The sequence below is a fragment of the Pleurodeles waltl genome, chromosome 7 (genome assembly GCF_031143425.1).
Source record: "Pleurodeles waltl isolate 20211129_DDA chromosome 7, aPleWal1.hap1.20221129, whole genome shotgun sequence".
In the NCBI taxonomy this organism is placed as follows: Eukaryota; Metazoa; Chordata; class Amphibia; order Caudata; family Salamandridae; genus Pleurodeles; species Pleurodeles waltl.
The window spans coordinates 442148354-442168436 of record NC_090446.1 but is presented as its reverse complement, the minus strand read 5'-3'; the positions used below and the strand labels follow the sequence as shown (position 1 = coordinate 442168436).

The window sequence follows — 20083 nt, the reverse complement described above, 5'->3', positions numbered from 1 at the left end:
GTAATTTCAATTAGAGCGGCAGACACCACCAAATTCCACTCTTCTATCCCAACAGAAAGTTGCTCTCTCATAGGTTTGTTTCTCAACTGTAAAAGTTTTAGACACTAAAAGGACATGCCAATAAAGCAATATATTAGTGTACAGATGAAGACTAATTTAGCAAAAGCCATCTAGCATGCCCTTTGTAAGTCCGCCATGAGCCTACCTTCACAACTGCAAGGTATTGGTTGCAGGTGGCTGGATTATAGTTGAAGATTTCACTGCATCATCATCTTGCGGTATCTCAAAACTATGTCAACAATGCAGATAAAGAAAAATTGATTCTTTCAAGATTAGAAAATGAGACACTATTGTCTGGGTCTTGGGAAGCCAATTCCTTCTAAGCCTTCCTGTTTCGGGTGGGGCTCAGTAAAACCATTTTTTGTACTTGTGCTGGTTTAAAGTAGTATGTAGAGGCCAGGGGCATGGAGAAAAGACATTGGCCCTGTACGATGAGATGACAGCAACTAGAATTTTATGTCAAGACAGGAGGCTAGCATTATGCATAACGCTTTTTATTCACCACTCCTGTGCAGCTCCTTTAAAGAATTTGGAACCAAATGATGTAACAATAACATAGAACCATACACAGTCCATATAGTCCAACAGCAGCAGCCATCTTCCTCTTTTGTTTGCTGTTTCTGTGCAGATATGTAGTCTTTATTGTTTATTGTAGAATTGATTTGTTGTATTGTGAAATTTCAAATGTATGTATGACATATGAGTAATTAGAGTATTTTACCCAATTTTGAGGTATTTTATGGTGTTTAGGACATTTCAGTATTTAATATTGTTTTGTTGCGTTGTTAGGCTCTTTAGAGTTTATTTAACCTTGCTTTTGTAGTGCTAAAGGAGATTGCTAACAGTGTTTTTAAATTAAAAAAAAAAAGAGCGAAAGGCTTTACCTTCATTCAAACGGTTAAATTTTCTTTCATGCGAGCGCGAGCTGTTTGCGTGAGTAGTCTGGCAGCGGACGTGTTGCTCTTGGAGCGTGAGAGCTGGCATTTTTTTTACATTAACAAGACGCATACTATGTTTATTACAGAGGCGTGCTCTCGTTGCCGGCGCCTGCGCTCTGGTAGGCACGAGCTCTGTTTTTTTTTCATTTCAAACAGAGACGTGAATGCAGTTACCGATATTGGAGTGCTACAGACATTCTTCCATATTTATTTTCAATGGTTAAAGAGCTTGGGTGATTGACGAGCGATGTATGCACGTCGCGTGGTGCTGTTGCTCGACAACTGGCTTCTCACTACGGAGAGCCGTTGCAGTTGAGCATTTAACAGGTGAGGAGCGTTTTTTATTATGACAAAATTTGACATTGGAAAAATAAGTAAAAAATTAAAATAGTATTTAGGGGAAACTTTGGATACAGACATCGTTTTAATTTATTATAAGTATATTAAAAAAGGAAATAAAAGGAGAAAGGAAGAGGAAGGGAGATAAGTAGATTTATAGATATAAATAACTATGACTGAGAAGATGGATATATCAAGCAAAGATTCTCAGGAAGAGAATATTAAGAGGTTGATCTCAAAGGAGGTTGGAGAGAGTGTTAAGTCAGCATTGTCTAGGCTTTGGAAAGAATGTAATAAGGAAGGTAGAATAGTTGAGGAGGATCAGTATTGGTCTTTATCAGACGATGAGAGGTCCAGGTGGAAAGTGTTTAGAGAAAAGAAAGCATTTAGGAGAGGAAGATTTTGAAAGAGGATGTCCATTAATTAAAAATAAATTGGTTTCAGGTGTCCTAAGCGGCACAATGGAGAAGCAGGTTAACCCTGCCAAGTATATGGCCGGTGAATCCAGCTGAAAAAGTAAGGAATATTCAGATGAATATGATGAATATATACTAGATATGATTGATGAAAATGATATGGATGAGTTTGATGTTCTAGAAAAAACGGTAACAGGACAAAAGAGACAGTTTGAAGATCCTTTGGGTCATACCTTATTCGAGCCCTCAGATGTGAAACATCCACGTAGTGCGGAATGGTGGCCTATGCGCCATGTTGCTGAATATTTAATACAAAAAATTTGAAAACCTTTGGAAAGTAATGAAAGGAATGTTATGAGGGCAGAATGTTCACGCCCAGTGATTGGGGAAAAAGATTCAATGACTCCTAACCTGGATCCAGATTTGATTACTTACCTATTTAAAGTTGGACGGGATCCACGGAAAGGTTTGGAGAGCTCACTAAAGCAGTGTCAAGATAAGTTACTAGATGTTTTCGGAAATGGCTTTATGCATAATGCTAGCCTCCTTGTCTTAAATAAAATCCTGATTCTCTTTGCAGTGAACCTCGGAGGATCACCATTCCCACATATCCTCTAGCAGCATGAAGGGCAATTTATCTGAATTTTCTCTGTGAGGGGATTATGAATTTCACTTATATCTAAAGGAAAACGCCACAACATTCAGTTGTTCTCTGTTGGGCAAAAGTGTGATGTGCATTTTCAACTGACATTTTAATTCAGATAGTGGGTTCGCAATCACCCTATCTTCCATGGAAAAATTATACTGATACAGTATACACTAACTAAGATGGCATATTCTCGGACACAATAGTTCTATTATCATATATCTAGTGGAATGTTAATTCTAATGGTATGAACTGCTATACAACAACTGTTTAAATATTTCTACTTGCACACTAACCTTGATGACATCATTTCACATGCCACTGAACTCTTTGCAGAATTTCTCATGCAACATTTGCAGAGTTTCTAATCACAAAATAAATGGAATATTTTTTTTCTCCATTTGGCACTGAAAAGCTTATCAAACAAGGCCAGAGATACCCTCCTGGCAACTCGATAGACTCTTTTCCCATTATGACCTGTGGGTGCCTTTCTACCTCTTAACAGGATCAGGACCACTGCTTCTGTGGTTACTTTATCCTGTAATCATAGACGGACACCCCACTCCTGAGTATAAGCATGCCCTCCGCAGTGTGCTTCAATTTTACAAAGCTGTTCTATTTTCTGTCGGAGTTTTTGTTTTAAAAATCAGGGAGCTACGACTTGGATGGATCACCCACGTATTGTTGCTCAGAATGCTCTCCAAACATCAAACTATAGCTAGAGAAACACATAGTTCTCACATTTACATGATGTTAGAGACTACAGTTCATGAAGAACGTCATATGTCCTGCACTGCCACCATTTCCATGATAGGAACTTTACCCATCCCTCACATGGGGATTGGCATATTGTATGGGAGAAGAATGAGTCAAATCCGGAACCATGTGAGTACCCTTGCAAAATGTAGCGTACACTGTTTCAGCTTGTGTAGGAGGCTTGCCTGGTTTGTAGTGGGTACCTTGGGTACTTACACCTTATACCAAGTCCAGTTATCCCTTATTAGTGAAATGTAGTAGTGTTCTAGCGGCTTAGTATGAAAGAGGTAGCTGTAGCAGAGCAGCTTAGGCTGAACTAGGAGACATGCAAAGTTCCTGCAATACCACTATAGTTACACAGTACTTATACACAATAAAATACAATACTCAGTGTTACCAAAAATAAAGGTAGTTTATTTTAGTGACACAAGACGAAAAATATCTTAGAGGCAATACTTCTTCTGGAGATAAGTATTATACACAATATATACACCAGTGTTAGAAATGGAGTTTCTGGTTGGCTAGGGTATGCACCTCAGCCACGCAGAACCTACCCACTCTTGCCAGGGCAAGGGAGTTACACGTCCAAGATAACCCCTGCTCACCCCCTTGGTAGCTTGGCACGAGCAGTCAGGCCTATCCCAGAGGCAATGTGTAAAGCATTTGCACAGTACACACAACACACATGACGCAATATCCCCACCACAAAGGAAACATAACACCAGATTATATGAAAATATACTGTATTGTACACAATGCATTTATTAGACCAAACATCACAGATTAGTACTATCCTGCCACCTTAGCAGTTGTTAGGACGCTACACATTAGTTACTCTGCAAACTAGCAGTAGTTACACATAACACACAGGTTACTCAGTATTCTGCAACATAAGCAGTAGTCAGGAAACACGTTATTACACCAAAGCACTTGTCATAAGCATATCATAAAACGCCAATTGTAGGAACATGAGAAAACATATGGCAAGTCCTAAAAAAAAAATACATATCAGCAAGTCATGTCCATAAAAGGAACATTTGCAGATGCATATGGCCAGTTACAAATAGACAGGTTTAGCCTTACATTTCCAGCATGCCTAGGGACCAAACATCATGGTTATGCCCTCTCCAAAGAACATGGTGGAATCACCCTGTCACCAAACTGCCAAGTCTTTACCAGGACACCACGTCACCTCTTTTTAGACAGGGGTGGCAACCCCAACACCCTTGGTAATTACAGGGGCTCCGACGCTGCCAATGGCTAGAGGGTGGCAGGGAAATGAACGGGCACTTGGCCCTCCTTCCGCCCTGACTGTGGTAGTCATACATCCATTGAGAGGTTCGAAGGCGACTAGCACAGGTCCCGTGGTATCTTTGGGTTCAACCAGGTAGCGGCCCACTCTCCACTCAGGGGTCGCTACCTACCAGCCATGTCACCCTGATGGTATCAGGTTAGGGGGGGGAGGAGGAGAACCGGGTGGCTCCTGCCGGCTCCGGACTCCTCAACTGTCCAAAGAGTCTCAATTAAACATCCGCCCGTATTCGCACAGGGTGGCTGCAATCTACCTATCAGCCAGGCGCATCGGCCGGCTCTTCTGCTCCTCCCGCGGGAAGAGCCTCGATCCTGCCCGATTGGCAGGCGAAGGGCCCTCTTCCCCAGCCCAGCACACTTTCCAGCAGCCGCTGCAGACCCACCTAGGCTGCGAGGTCCAACGTCCGGGGAGCCGTTCCAGTCTGTGCCCCCGGGGTATGTTCTCACACGTTCCGGTGCTCCTGGGGCACTAGCCAGAGAGTGCGCTCCATGCGTGCTGAATTTACTTGATCCACCCGGGCAGCGTCAGTGAGTTTCCAGCAAGGATCACTAGAGTGCTTTCAAGGCGCGCCGAGCTAAGTTCTTTTTAGGAAATGAGCGCACGAGGCCCTACTGCCTGGTGTAGAAGCGCTTCCACAGCGTTTAGGAGGGAAAGTTAAACGTTCTCCAGGAACAACTGTTCCCAAACAGGAGCTCTGAAGCACAGTGCTATCCTCACGCAAAAGAGCCAAAGGAGGGGGCAGGGGTGTCAATATCCAGCCCCTGGGGGACACAATGGAGCACAGGGCGGCAGTTTCACACAACAGGCCAGCACACAGGAATGCAGTCAGTGGCAGTTCCTCCTAGGGACCCACAGGTCACAGGTTAGCACAGCAGCAGTCCATGGCGGTTCCTGGGGAGTCCTTCCAGCAGCATTTCTGTGTCAAGTTCCAAGATGTTTCAAGGAGTCTCCAAATTGTGGGGAAAATGCCCCTGTACTTATACTCAGTCCTTACAATGTTTTACAATGGCAGGGAGAGGAGGTTCCAGCCAGGTATAACTGGTTCTGGGAGTGCCCCCTCTCTCCTTTCAGCACAGGCTCCAAACATCAGTTGGGGGTTAACGACCCTACTGTGTGACGCCAGGGCACAGCCTTTACAAATGTAGGTGTGCCCCGCCTCTCCCTTCTCTCAGCCCAGGAACACTATTCAGTATGCAGATGCACCTCTGTGACACCTCCACCCTCCCTGTGTACAGGCTGTCTGAAAAGTATGCACAAAGCCCCAACTGTCACTCTGCCCAGACGTGGATTGGAGTCAAGCTGTAAAACACCAGAGTCATAAGCACAGATAAATGCGCACTTTCTAGAAGTGGCATTTCTGTGATAGTAATAAAAATTACACCCACATCAGTAAGCAGCATTTATTATCACCACCACAACCATACCAAACATGCCTACGCTACTCCTCATAAATCAGACAATACCCCTTACACATAAGGCAGGGCATTTCTAATGGAATCCTATGAGAAGGCATCACTCACAGCAGTGAGACACCAAGTTAGGCTGTTTGTCACTACCAGGACAGGCCACACAACATGGCACAAGTCCTGCCTTCTACATACATGGCACCCTGCCCAAAGCGCTAGCTAGGGCGTACCTTAGGGGTGGCTTACATGTGGTAAAAGGGGAGTTCTGGGCCTGGCAAGTGAATTTGGTTGCCAGATCCCTGTGGTAGAAAACTGCGCACACAGGCCCTGCGTTAGCAGGCCTGAAACAGGTTTGAAAGTCTACTTAAGTGGGTGGCGCAAGCAGCGCTGCAGGCCCACTAGAAGTATTTCATTTACAGGCCCTGGGTATAGAGATACCACTGTACAAGGGACTTACAACTAAATTAAATATGCCAATTAGGTATAAGCCAATCATAACAACTTTAGATGGGAGAGCACCTGCACTTTAGCACTGGTCAGCAGTGATAAAGTGCTCAGAGTCCTAGAGCCAACAGCAAGAGGTCAGAAAAACCAGGAGGAAGGAGGCAAAAAGAATGGGGATGACCCTGCGTAAGGAAAAAAGTCCAACAACTAGTAACCAAAATCAGGTAAGTAAACACTCATAGAATAGTGCAAAAAGTAGAAAATACACTAGATTGCAATGGGCCTAGGGGGCAACACAAACCATATACTAAAATAGTGGAATGCGAATGTCAAAATCCCCCCTAGGCAAGTGTAGTGTGTAGAGGGGTGCTGGGAGTGTAGGAAAACACCAAAGATAAGTAAAGTACCCCACCCCAGAGCCTAGGAAAGCAGGATTAAAGTACAGCAAGTTTCCTAAGAACACACCACAAAGCATGATGAAGAATTATGCAAGAACCAAGCGAGACTGCAAGCAACAAATGGTGGATTCCTGGACCTGACGACCTGTGGAGGGAGGGGACCAAGTACAGAAGTCGAAGAAGAGTCAAGGAAGGACAGGAGCCCCTGCCAATCTGGAAGAAGGTGCAAAAGTGGATTCTCCGGTTCGAAGAAAAGTACAGAAGTGCGCAATAGAAGGTGGCTGCGGGTTCCTGCTTGGTGCAAGAGATGTCCCATGTTGAGTTGTTGGATGTAGGCTGTTTACAACGCTGGATTCCGCCAACAAGCTTTGGTTCAAGCAAGTACGCAGTTTGCATCAAAGAGGAGTTGCCTGGACCCAGGAAGGACCTGGGGGTCTCAACTCGAACTAAAGAGACAGCGGGGGGCTCTCAGCACTTCAGAGAGCCCTCAGAAGACCAGGCAGCACCCACTGGTGTCCCAGAACACGGGGACAAAGAAGATGCAAAGTGCGGTCATCGCAGCACTACACTGGAGGGTCCTACGCCGCCGGAGAACAACTCAGGGAGCTGTGCGTCGCAGGATGGAGTGCTGGAGACCTGGGCTACGCTGTGCACGAAGAACGTTTGAAATAAGTGCACAGAAGCCCAAGGAGCTGCAGAAGATGCGGTGCACTGGGGTACTGTCGCAGCACGGGGAGGCAATCTCTTACCTCCACCAAATTTGGACAGCTGGACCTTTTCAGTCCACCCCCTGTGTTCCAGGGAACACGCTTGTCGTCAGGAGAGGAGTCCCAGAGAACTGGTTGCTGTCGCAGAAGGGTGCCTGCTGAAGCAGGGAAGTGACTACGTCACTCCACGGGAGATTCCTTCGGTTCTTCCGGTGCAGGTTGAAGACAGAGAGTCCTCAGAGCGTGCACACCTTGGAAACTGTTGCAAAGCTGGCTGGAGCTGAAATTGAAGGTCACAGGAGTCATCCTGGATACTTTGTTGAGGTTACAGCAGTTCCTTGAGCAGTCTGCGGTTGATCCGACGGTCAGAAGCTGAAGCAGAGGAGTCCTGGAGGAATCTTGCAAACTGAATCTGAGGAAACACCCAGAAGAGAGACCCTAAATAGCACTGAGAGGGGGACTGGCTACCTACCCAGGTATGCACCTATCAGGAGGGGTCTCTGATGTTACCTGCTGGCACTGGCCACTCAGAGGTCTCTAGAGGGTCCCCACACCTTGGAATCAAAGATGGCTAATGCCAGGGACACTCTGGAGGAGCTCAGGGTACCACCCCTGGGGTGGTGATGGACAGGGGAGTAGTCATTCCCCTTTCCTTTGTCCAGTTTCACGCCAGAGCAGGGACTGGGGGTCTCTGAACCGGTGTAGACTGGATTATGCAAGGAGGGCACAGTTTGTGTTCTTCAAAGCATTTCCAGAGGCTCTGGGAGGATACCACTCCCATTCCTGTAACACCTATTTCCAACGGGAGAGGGTGTAACACCCCTCTCCTAAAGGAAATGCATTGTTCTGCCTTCCTGGGATTGAGCTGCTCAATACCCAGGAGAGCAGAAACCTGTCTGTGAGGTGGCAGCAGCTGGGGCTGCAGTGGAAATCTCAGAGAGCTGGTTTGGCAGTAATGGGGATCCATGGTGGAGCCCCCAGAGTGCATGTGATTGCCTGCCCCCCCCCCCCCCAATACCAGATTTGGATTGGGGGGTCAATTCCATGATCTTAGACATCTCACATGGCCATATTCGGCGTTACCATTGTAAAGCTACATATATATATTGACATATATGTAGTGTACACTTACTCCCCTTACTCACAAAGTCCAGGGAGTTGGCCCTGGACAACGTGGGGGCACCTTTGCTAATTCAAAGGTGCCCTCACACACAGTAACTTTGCACCCAGCCTTCAGTAAATGAAGGTTAGACATATAGGTGACTTATAATTTACTTAGTGCAGAGTAAAATGGCTGTGAAATAGTGTGTGCACTATTTCACTCAGGCTGCAGCAGCAGTCCTTAAGAAAGGTTTGTATGAGCTCCTGGTAGGTGGCAAAATAAATGCTGTAGCCCATAAGGATCTCCCGGAACCCCAATTCCCTGGGTACCTAGGTACCATATACTAGGGACTTATAAGGGTGGTCCAGTGTGCCAATCAGAATTGGAATATGGAGTCACTAAACTGTAGTGATAAATAAAGTAAGTAGAGAGAGCATAAGCACTGGAGTTCTGGTTAGCAGAACTTCAGTGACACAGTCAAGAATACTGACAACACACATAGGTCACAAACTATTAGCACTGAGATCCTGGCTAGCAGGATCCCAGTGAGACAGGCAAAACATACTGACAAATAGGTTTTAAACTATGAGCACTGGGGTCTTGGCTAGCAGGATCCCAGTGAGACATTAAAAACACATGGCCAAACACTCTCAAACAGGCCAAACATGGGGGTAACCATGCTAGAAAGAGGCTACTTTCTCACACCTTGGAGCTAATATCCAGTTCCCAGTATTTGCAGAATGGATGTAGAGTAGCCCAGGAGGCTACTTTGAGATGCCACCAGTGACACTGTACCTCTTAACATGCTACTGATGCAGCCTTAAGTGCAGACTGCTTATGCTTTAACATCTCCTAGTGGAAATGTAACCTGAAGAATATACATGTCAAAGACACAGGATACAAACAAAAATGCTTGACAGCAAGAACTGTTTGTTAGATCCAGGAAGCAAATAAACAACCCTCTGAAAACTCGGATTTGAAAGGTTTTCTCAGCTTGTGAAGAAGATTAAAGAAATACTGTTGGGAGATACATCTGTCTACTTAAAAGAAAATATGAAACAAGTTGCTGCAGAGAATAGTGTCATTTTTCGATTTCAAAGCAATGTATTGTTTTATAATCAAATAAGAGCACAAAGAAATAAAAATAAAAAAAACAGTAAAGGATACCGCTTGTCTGTCTGATTATCAAACATATCCCCGTAGTAATATGATTGTGGTTACAAACATCGAGCGTTGTTTCAACATTTTTATAGAGTTATGTCCCAACAATCGTCTGTACTTTGGGATCAACTTACACTAGGTTTTCTAACTTTGAACACAGCAGGGGCGAATGTATCAAGGGATATTTAAGGAAGACATAGATCTGGCGTTGTTTGTGAGCCAAAGTGAACATTAGATCTAACAGTCATGCACCTGGTTTGTTCATTTCATGGGATCAATCCCATGTTGTGGGAACTGATAACGTGCAAAGGAAGTTCTATGGAGGTTGGAAATTAAAAATGTCGTTCATGTATGTACATATTTAGTCCCAAGCGTCTTTTAGTAGCGTGTACCGAAAAACATGAGCTAGATCACCAGTTTTCGACTGAAACTCCACCATTTGTTATTTTTTGATACCCAGTTTATGTAATAGTCTGCTTTATGTCAGATAGGCTCTATGGAGAGTGAAGAATTGTGTTTGTGGTAGATTTGGGGTAATTGTTAGGTGAATGAAAGTCGCCATATTTTCTGTGAACTGATTTGTGTTGGACTGAATTGGGTGGATTGAGGACCATTCAATTAGCTATTTCTGATGAATGACATTTGGTAGCATGGAACTCCAAGGCTTCAGCCGGGAGTAGATTTTTGATACCATATGTCAATATTTTTAATATAATTTAGCAAGTAATGGCTGGAGAGATGGAACTTGATTGGTAGAATTACGCCTTCTTGTGATCGTGGCTTTGATTTTTTGGAAAGTTGTAGAATTCAGAATTGTTCTGTTCATAAATGCTTTGTATGGTAGCAAAGGAGTGACGGTTGTTTTAAGAGCTCAGGTCTTTGAAAAGGAGGATTCCTTTCTGACACCATCCTCCTAAACGATGGGCATTCCATCTATCTTGAATTTGTAATTGAGTCATAGAACATTTATATTAGAGGCCTTGATTTTAATAGCGATTGTTTTTATCAAGTCCTAGAATCACTTCTTTAGTAATTTTGAATGGTATCTTGGAGCGAGTAAGCTTAATTTGGGGGTTAGAAACGAACAAGACTAAGGATAGGTGTTCAATAAAGCTTTCTGTAGAGATATTCAAGGGTGTGACAGTTACTCTTTGTAACCAACTAGTGTACTCCTTGGTTAAATAGAAAGGCTGACTAATAATTCTTTAAAATGGCTATGCTTTTACCACCCACCCGTTTTAGAACGTCAGCTTTTTAATGAGATACATACGTTTTTACCACTCCAAAGAAAGTTATTTAACAGCTTGTCCACCTTCTTAAAAAAATCTTCTAATACTTTAATGGGACCATACTGATAAGGTAGTTGACTACAGGGGTAATAATCATGTTTTTTTATTCTAATTTACTCCACCATGTTACAAACGTGGGAGACCAATCATGTAAAGTTCAGAGATGTTAGTGATAGTTAACTGTTCGTTAAGTTTTATAGAATCTATTAAGTTTTCATTAAATCCCAGTCCTAAGTTTTTCAGGAAGTTTGGTTGCCAGCTTTGTCCTGAACATCTAATTTGCTTTTATTACACTAGGCATTAAGGGGACAACTTCAGATTTGGCTCCATTAAGAGTGTAACCTAAGACACAGGCATATTTAGCAAAGTTTTCCATTAGGACTTGTATAGACGATTCTGCACTTTCGGTGAACCTAAGTATTTTGTCCACATATGCTGCAGATTTAAATGTTATGTCCTAGAAGGAGACATCTGTAATGTTTTGGTTGGTGTTAACAGGTATGGTTTAATTTAGAGAAGGTACAGGAAAATGGGAGCGGGCACCAGAACTGATGTGCGTGGTACCTATATAGGCACCACCTCAGTGCGCTGTTGTCAATTATTTTCACGTCTTTCTACACTAGGGGCCATATGTACGAACACATTTTCCCATAGACACAGAATGGGCAAAACTGCTTGCTACATCTGGCCCTAGGAGTGCAGAGCCACAATGAGAGCTGACCACTGGGATGGAGAAGCCTAAGGCCCTCAAAGGGGTGTTCCTTATACTTGAAACGGTGGGCAGAGCAGGAACGATGGGAGGGTCAGTAAGGAATCAGTGGTTAGATAGTCTCTACGAGATAATGAGTTACCAAAGGTAAGTACCTTGTTCATCTGATAGAGACGTCTAGCCGCAGATTCCTTACCTTTGAATAGACATCTAAGCAATACGTCCTCGGAAGTGGGTCTGAAAATCCAATTAAATCAAAAAATCCTGTAGGACTTAAAGAGCAATGTGCCTGTCACAACACACCTGACTGTCCAACCAGTAAGGTTTTGTGAACATGTGCAGGGATGTCCACAGCTCTGCCTGACAGATATCCAGGAGAGGAATGCCATGCGCTAACGCAGTGGTCACACCCTGGCTCTAATAATCTGAGCTTGCAAGCCCTCAGGGGGCTGTTTCTTGGCCAATGCGTCGCAGACCTTAATGCAAAGGACAATCTATCAAGAGATGATTCTTTTTGGTATAGTTTTTCCTTTTTTTGCTCCCACATAGTCTACAAAGGGTTGATCGTTCACCTGGAACTCTTTTGTGCGGTCAAGGTAGGATGACAATGCTCTTTTTGGGTACAGGCGGTGGAGTCTCTTCTCTTCTCTGGAGGGATGAGGTGGAGCAAAGAAGGTAGGCAGAGTGATGTTCTGGCCTACATGGAAAGAAGTGACAATCTTTGGAAGGAAGGAGGCACGTACCCAGAGGGCCAGTTTGTCTGGATAAAAAGGTGGTATAAGGACGGTGCGCCAGGAGCAGGAGGCAGGGAACCATGAGACCCAACAGCCTGAAAGTCAGTCTCACCAAAAGTCAGGAGGCCAAAACATTGGTATATAGCCTGAATATCCTGGACTCGCCACTCAGGAGGACAGGTCCAAGACTGCACCCTGTCTAGATTAGCTCAGATGAAAGGGAGTGCCTAAGAGGGAGACAGGTGTGACTTCAGCATGTTGATGTGAACCCCAACGAGTGCAGGAGTTTTGCCTTAGTCTGAATATGAGAGACAACTACTTGGGGCAAGCCCGCTTTCAACAACCAATCGTTGAGGTAGAGGAAGACTGAAATCCCTGACCTCCGCAGATGAGCTGTGACCACTGCCAACCCCATGGTGAACACCCGAAGGGCCCTAGTAAGACCGAAGGGGAGCACAGCAAACAAAGTGCTTGTGGTCCACTGTAAACTGCAGATAGCATCTGTGAGCCAGCAGGACTGGGATGTGGAAATAAGTGTCCTGTAATTCCAATGCTACCATCCAGTAGCACAACAAACAAAAATTGGGCAAGCGTGAGCATTTTGAATTTCTCCTTCTTCAAGAAGTGTTTGAGAAGGAGCAGATCTTGAATAGGACGAAGTCCTACATCCTTGTTTGGCACCAAAAAGTAGCAGGAACAGCAACCACAACGTATCCCTGATGCCAGCACCCTCTCTATGCCTTTCTTGATCAAGAGAGCCTGCCCTTCTTGACATAGCAAGGAGAGATGGTCTTCCGATCGTAAGTTGGTGGGATAGGTAGAGGGACTGTCACAAAGAGGAGGGTGTAGTCCCTTTGGACTATCTGTAGTACCCAAAGTTCTGATGTTTTTTACCGACAATTGGGGAGGCAATGGCATATCCTGCCTCCCACTGGGTGATGTGATGGACTAAAGGGAATTGGAGGTAGCAGTTGCCCTGGGGTGGATTGACTTGAACACTGGCCGCATATCCCACGTGATCTGTGAGACTCGCATACTCAGCCACAAAATGGCTTGAAAGCCTGTTAGCTGTGGTAGCTGGAAGGGTTTTTGTGTGACTGGAGACCCCTTTCGTAGCAGTGACAGGTGTGGAAGGCAAATTGGGGTTGACAAGGTGCCATAGACAAGCTCAAGGACCTGGCCGTAGGGCTGCTGTCTTTGAAGCGCTCCAGCGCTGAATCCACTTTGTCACCAAATAGTTGAGAGCTATCGAAGGGTATGTCCATGAGGGAGGTCTGGATATCCCCTGAAATACCATATGTTCGCAGCCAGGCGTAATGCCGCAAGGCCACTGACAAAGAAATTGCTCTACCTTCTGAGTTGGTTGTGTCAAGTTCACACGTGATGGATAACTCTGCTGCATTTCTCATGTCGCCAACTGCCTGAGAGAGTATGGCCCAGGCCTCCTTCAGTAACACAGGCAACACCTGGTAACAAATCCCATAGTGTATAGAAATAACACCCCAAAAGGCACGCAGTATTCACTAACTGCAGTGCCACGCTGGTGGAGAACATTCTCTTATAAGGTGTCCAGCCTCTGGATTCCCTATCTGATACTCTGCAGGCAACGCGCCAGGGTGAATGCAGGATGAGGAGGCTTAGATAACCAAGCTCTCTGGGGTAGGGTGCTCGGTAAGGAATCTGGAATCCCCAGGAGAATGGCGATGGTTGTGGGCAATCATCCTATTCACAAGAGCCCCTGTGCATGGCTTGGACCAGGCCCCAAGACATTCATAAGGACTTCACTAAATGGGAGTAAGGGATCTGACCGGGTAACTCCTGGGTGAAGTATCTCTGAAAAAATGTTAGTCTTGATTGCCACTGAGGTTAGGTAAACAGTCCAGGACCTCAGCTGCCCAGGGCACCACAATAGCAAAATAAGCTCCCTCCTCTGTAGCTACAGTAGGAGGGAAAACCAGGCCAGTGTCAGATGAGGTGTTCAATCCACTGGCCTCACCCATTTCCTCATACCAGTTGTCCTCCTCAACTGGGTCTTCTCCATAAGGGTCTAGAGACACTTCCAAGGCCTATCCATTAAATAAGGCATTGACTCCAGTCCGGGGAGGATGTCCTCAGACCCATCAGGCTCTGTGTTAAAGTCGGGTATGATAATGGGGATGGCTCCGCCTAGGGGCGTTGTAGCCACTGGAACTGAAGAGGGTGGCGAGGAAGGTCTCAGTCTCATTGGTGTCTCCACCTCAGATCCAGTGAGGGATCCTTGGGGCCCGAAGGGTGCCGTCGGCAAACCTGCCAGCGTGTGTCGGGGGTGGTGGTCTCTTAAACCCATGGGGCCTGAAGGCACTTGAGAGGGGTCGGGCCGCCTACAAATGAGGCGCATAGCATCATAACATTCCTTTAGCTAGGCAGGGGTCGCTCTGGCTCTGGGAAAATCAGAGAAGCATGGAGGAAGCCCTGGTTCGGACTCCGCCTACTCATGGGGCCTGGAGTGCCCTCGTCCCATCAGATGACTTTGACAAACATGGGGAAATCGAAGAGTGCTTGAACTTCTTTGACTTTTTGTGCTTGTGGGCCTTCCCCGACTTCCTCGATGACCTAGAGTGCAACAGGGAACGTAAGTAGGGGCTCCATGAAGGGTACCGGAACCTACCATGCAAAATGGATCTCAAGCATTGTGGAGTCGACCAATGTTAGACAGCAAGGAGTGTGAGTGTTTGCTTCCTCAGCGTCTTTGTATCCATGGTGCAGCAGTCCTTACACACCATGGAGCCGTGTCACGGCTCCATGCACCACAAACACACCAAGCGGGGTCTGTCACCAACATTTTCTTGTGACAGGCCCCACGTGGTTTGAGACCAGACGGTTTCTTAGGTAATACAGCAGACAGGATATCTGTCATGTTTTTGATGGCGTATGTGTAGGAAAGTACCATCTTGCCTGACAATGTTACCCCCATTTTTACTTGTGTGTCAGTTTGTTTTTGCCTGTCTCACTGGGATCCTGCTAGCCAGGACCCCAGTGGCCATAGTTGTGGCCTGAATGTGTTCCCTGCGTGGTGCTTAACTGTGTCACTGAGGCTCTGCTAATTAGAAACTCAGTGCTTATGCTCGCTTTGCCTTTAAAATTGTCACTGCAGGCTAGTGACCATTTTTACCAATTCTGATTGGTACACTGGAACTCCCTTATAATTACCTAGTATATGTGTGAGAAAGTAGCCTCTTTCTAGCCTTGTTACCCCCACTTTGGGCCTGTTTGTGAGTGTATGTCAGGGTGTTTTCACTGTCTCACTGGTATCCTGCTAGCCAGGGCCCAGTGCTCATAGTGAAAACCCTATGTTTTCAGTATGTTTGTTATGTGTCATTGGGACCCTGCTAGTCAGGACCCCAGTGCTCATAAGTTTGTGACCTATAGGTATGTGTTCCCTGTGTGATGCCTAACTGTCTCACTGAGGCTCTGCTAATCAGAACCTCAGTGGTTATGCTCTCTCATTTCTTTCAAATTGTCACTAACAGGCTAGTGACCAATTTTACCAATTTACATTGGCTTACTGGAACACCCTTATAATTCCCTAGTATATGGTACTGAGGTACCCAGGGTATTGGGGTTCCAGGAGATCCCTATGGGCTGCAGCATTTCTTTTGCCACCCATAGGGAGCTCTGACAATTCTTACACAGGCCTGCCACTGCAGCCTGAGTGAAATAACGTCCACGTTATTTCACAGCCATTTTACACTGCACTTAAGTAACTTATAAGTCACCTATATGTCTAACCTTTACCTGGTAAAGGTTGGGTGCTAAGTTACTTAGTGTGTGGGCACCCTGGCACTAGCCAAGGTGCCCCCACATTGTTCAGGGCCAATTCCCCGGACTTTGTGAGTGCGGGGACACCATTACACGCGTGACTACATATAGGTCACTACCTATGTGTAGCTTTACAATGGTAACTCCGAATATGGCCATGTAACATGTCTAAGATCAGGGAATTGCCCCCTCTATGCCATCCTGGCATTGTTGGTGCAATCCAATGATCCCACGGGTCTCTAGCACAGACCCTGGTACTGCCAAACTGCCTTTCCCGGGGTTTCACTGCAGCTGCTGCTGCTGCCAACCCCTCAGACAGGTTTCTGCCCTCCTGGGGTCTAGCCAGGCTTGGCCCAGGAAGGCAGAACAAAGGACTTCCTCAGAGAGAGGGTGTTACACCCTCTCCCTTTGGAAAATGGTGTTAAGGCAGGGGAGGAGTAGTCTCCCCCAGCCTCTGGAAATGCTTTCATGGGCACACATGGTGCCCATTTCTGCATAAGCCAGTCTACACCGGTTCAGGGACCCCTCAGCCCTGCTCTGGCGCGAAACTGGACAAAGGAAAGGGGAGTGACCACTCCCCTGACCTGCACCTCCCCTGGGAGGTGCCCAGAGCTCCTCCAGTGAGCTACAGACCTCTGCCATCTTGGAAACAGAGGTGCTGCTGGCACACTGGACTGCTCTGAGTGGCCAGGGCCAGCAGGTGACGTCAGAGACTGCTTCTGATAGGCTCCTTCAGGTGTTGCTAGCCTATCCTCTCTCCTAAGTAGCCAAACCCTCTTTTCTGGCTAGTTAGGGTCTCTGCTTTGGGGATTTCCTTAGATAACGAATGCAAGAGCTCATCCGAGTTCCTCTGCATCTCTCTCTTCACCTTCTGCCAAGGAATCGACTGCTGACCGCGCTGGAAGCCTGCAAAACTGCAACAAAGTAGCGAAGACGACTACTGCAACTCTGTAACGCTGATCCTGCCGCCTTCTCGACTGCTTTCCTGGTGGTGCATGCTGTGGGGGTAGTCTGCCTCCTCTCTGCACTAGAAGCTCTGAAGAAATCTCCCGTGGGTCGACGGAATCGTCCCCCTGCAACCGCAGGCACCAAAGAACTGCATCATCGGTACCCTGGGTCTCCTCTCAGCACGACGAGCGAGGTCCCTTGAATCCAGCAACTCTGTCCAAGTGACTCCCACAGTCCAGTGACTCTTCAGTCCAAGTTTGGTGGAGGTAAGTCCTTGCCTCCCCACGCCAGACTGCACTGCTGGGAACCGCGACTTTTGCAGTTACTCCGGCCTCCGTGCACTTCCGGCGGAAATCCTTTGTGCACAGTCCAGCCTGGGTCCACGGCACTCTAACCTGCATTGCACGACCTCCTAAGTTGTCCTCCAGCGGCGTGGGATTCCTTTGTGCAACTTCGGGTGAGCACCGTTTCACTCCACTTCGTAGTGCCTGTTCCGGCACTTCTACGGGTGCTGCCTGCTTCTGAGAGGGCTCCTTGTCTTGCTCGACGCCCCCTCTGTCCCCAGACGCAATTGGTGACATCCTGGTCCCTCCTGGGCCACAGCAGCATCCAAAAACACTAACCGCACGATTTGCAGCTAGCAAGGCTTGTTGGCGGTCTTTCTTCAGGAAAACACTTCTGCACGACTCTCCACGGCGTGAGGGATCCGTCCTCCAAAGGGGAAGTTCCTAGCCCTTGTCGTTCCTGCAGAATCCTCAGCTTCTACTGTCCAGTAGCAGCTTCTTTGCACCCACAGCTGGCATTTCCTGGGCGTCTGCCCGTCTCCGACTTGCTTGTGACTTTTGGACTTGGTCCCCTTGTTCCACAGGTACCCTCGACTGGAAATCCATCGTTGTTGCATTGCTGGTTGGTGTCTTTCCTGCAGAATTCCCCTATCACGACTTCTATGTCCTTTGGGGAACTTGAGTGCAGTTTGCACTCACTTTTCAGGGTCTTGGGGTGGGCTATTTTTCTAACCCTAACTGTTTTCTAACAGTCCCAGCGACCCTCTACAAGGTCACATAGGTTTGGGGTCCATTCGTGGTTCGCATTCCACTTTTGGAGTATATGGTTTGTGTTGCCCCTATCCCTATGTGTCCCCATTGCATCCTATTGTAACTATACATTGTTTGCACTGTTTTCTAATACTATTACTGCATATTTTGGTATTGTGTACATATATCTTGTGTATATTTGCTATCCTCATACTGAGGGTACTCACTGAGATACTTTTGGCATATTGTCATAAAAATAAAGTACCTTTATTTTTTAGTATATCTGTGTATTGTGTTTTCCTATGATATTGTGCATATGACACTAGTGGTACTGTAGGAGCTTCACTCGTCTCCTAGTTCAGCCTAAGCTGCTCTGCTAAGCTACCATTATCTAGCAGCCCATGCTGCTAGACACCCTATACACTAATAAGGGATAACTGGGCCTGGTGCAAGGTGTAAGTACCCCTAGGTACTCACTACAAGCCAGTCCAGCCTCCTACAATATGGTAACTAGGTACCCACGGTATTGGGGTTCCAGGAGATCCCTATGGGCTGCAGCATTTCATTTGCCACCCATAGGGAGCTCAGACAATTCTTACACAGGACTGCCACTGCAGCCTGAGTGAAATAACGTCCATGTTTTTTCACAGCCATTTTACACTGCACTTAAGTAACTTATAAGTCACCTATATGTCTAACCCTCACTTGGCGAAGGTTGGGTGCAAAGGTACTAAGTGTGAGGGCACCCTGGCACTACCCAAGGTGCCCCCACATAGTTCAGGGTAAATTTCCTGGACTTTCCGAGTGCGGGGACACCACTACACATGTGCACTACATATAGGCCAATACCTATATGTAGCTTCACAATGGTAATTCCTGGGGTCTGGGCATCCCAGTCCCAGGAAGGCAGAACCAAGGATTTCCTCTGAGAGAGGGCGTTACACCCTCTCCCTTTGGAAATAGGTGTTAAGGGCCTGAGAGGAGTAGCCTCTGCTGGCCTCTGAAAATGCTTTGAAGGGCATAGATGGTGCCCTCCTTGCATAAACCAGCCTACACCGGTTCAGGGATCCCCCAGCCCCTGCTCTTGCATGTAACTAGGCAAAGGAAAGGAGAGTGACCACTCCCCTGTCCATCACCACCCCAGGGGTGGTGCCCAGAGCTCCTCCAGTGTGTCCCAGACCTCTGCTATTTTGAATGCAGAGGTGTGAGGGCACAATGGAGGCCTCTGAGTGGCCAGTGCCAGCAGGTGACGTCAGAGACCCCTCCTGATAGGTGCTTACCTGAGTAGGTGGCCAATCCTCCTCTGAGGGATATTTAGGGTCTCTCCTGTGGGATTCTCTTCAGATAATGAATGCAGGAGCTCAACTGAGTTCCTCTGCATCTCCCTCTTCGACTTCTGCCAAGGATCGACCGCTGACTACTGAAGGACGCCTGCAAAACTTCAACAAAGTAGCAAGAAGACTACCAGCGACATTGTAGCGCCTAATACTGCCGGCTTTCTCGAGTGTTTCCTAGTGGTGCATGCTCTAGGGGTTGTCTGCCTTCACCCTGCACTGGGAGCCAAGACGAAATCTCCTGTGGGTCGACGGAATCTTCCCCCTGCTAATGCAGGCGCCCAACTTTTTCACCGGTCCTCTGGGTCCCCTCTCATCATGACGAGCGTGGTCCCTGGAACACGGGAGCTGGATCCAAGTGACCCCGACAGTCCAGTGGTCCATCTGTCGAAATTTGGAGGAGGTAAGTCCATGCCTCCCCTCTCCAGACAGTAATCCTGTGTACTGCGTGAACTGCAGCTGCTAGGGCTTTAGTGCACTTTTGCAAGGCCAGCAAGCCTAGCCCAGGTCCCCAGCACTCCGTCCTGCATTGCTCAACGCGCTGAGTTGACC

The 20083-nt window shown here is 46.8% G+C and overlaps 1 protein-coding gene across 1 annotated transcript in view; it reads right to left on the bottom strand.

Moving 5' to 3' along the window:
• Window positions 1-20083, bottom strand: part of TCTN3 (tectonic family member 3) — a 594612-nt gene that overhangs the window by 12001 nt on the left and 562528 nt on the right. The gene's annotated exons all lie outside the window — the stretch shown is intronic.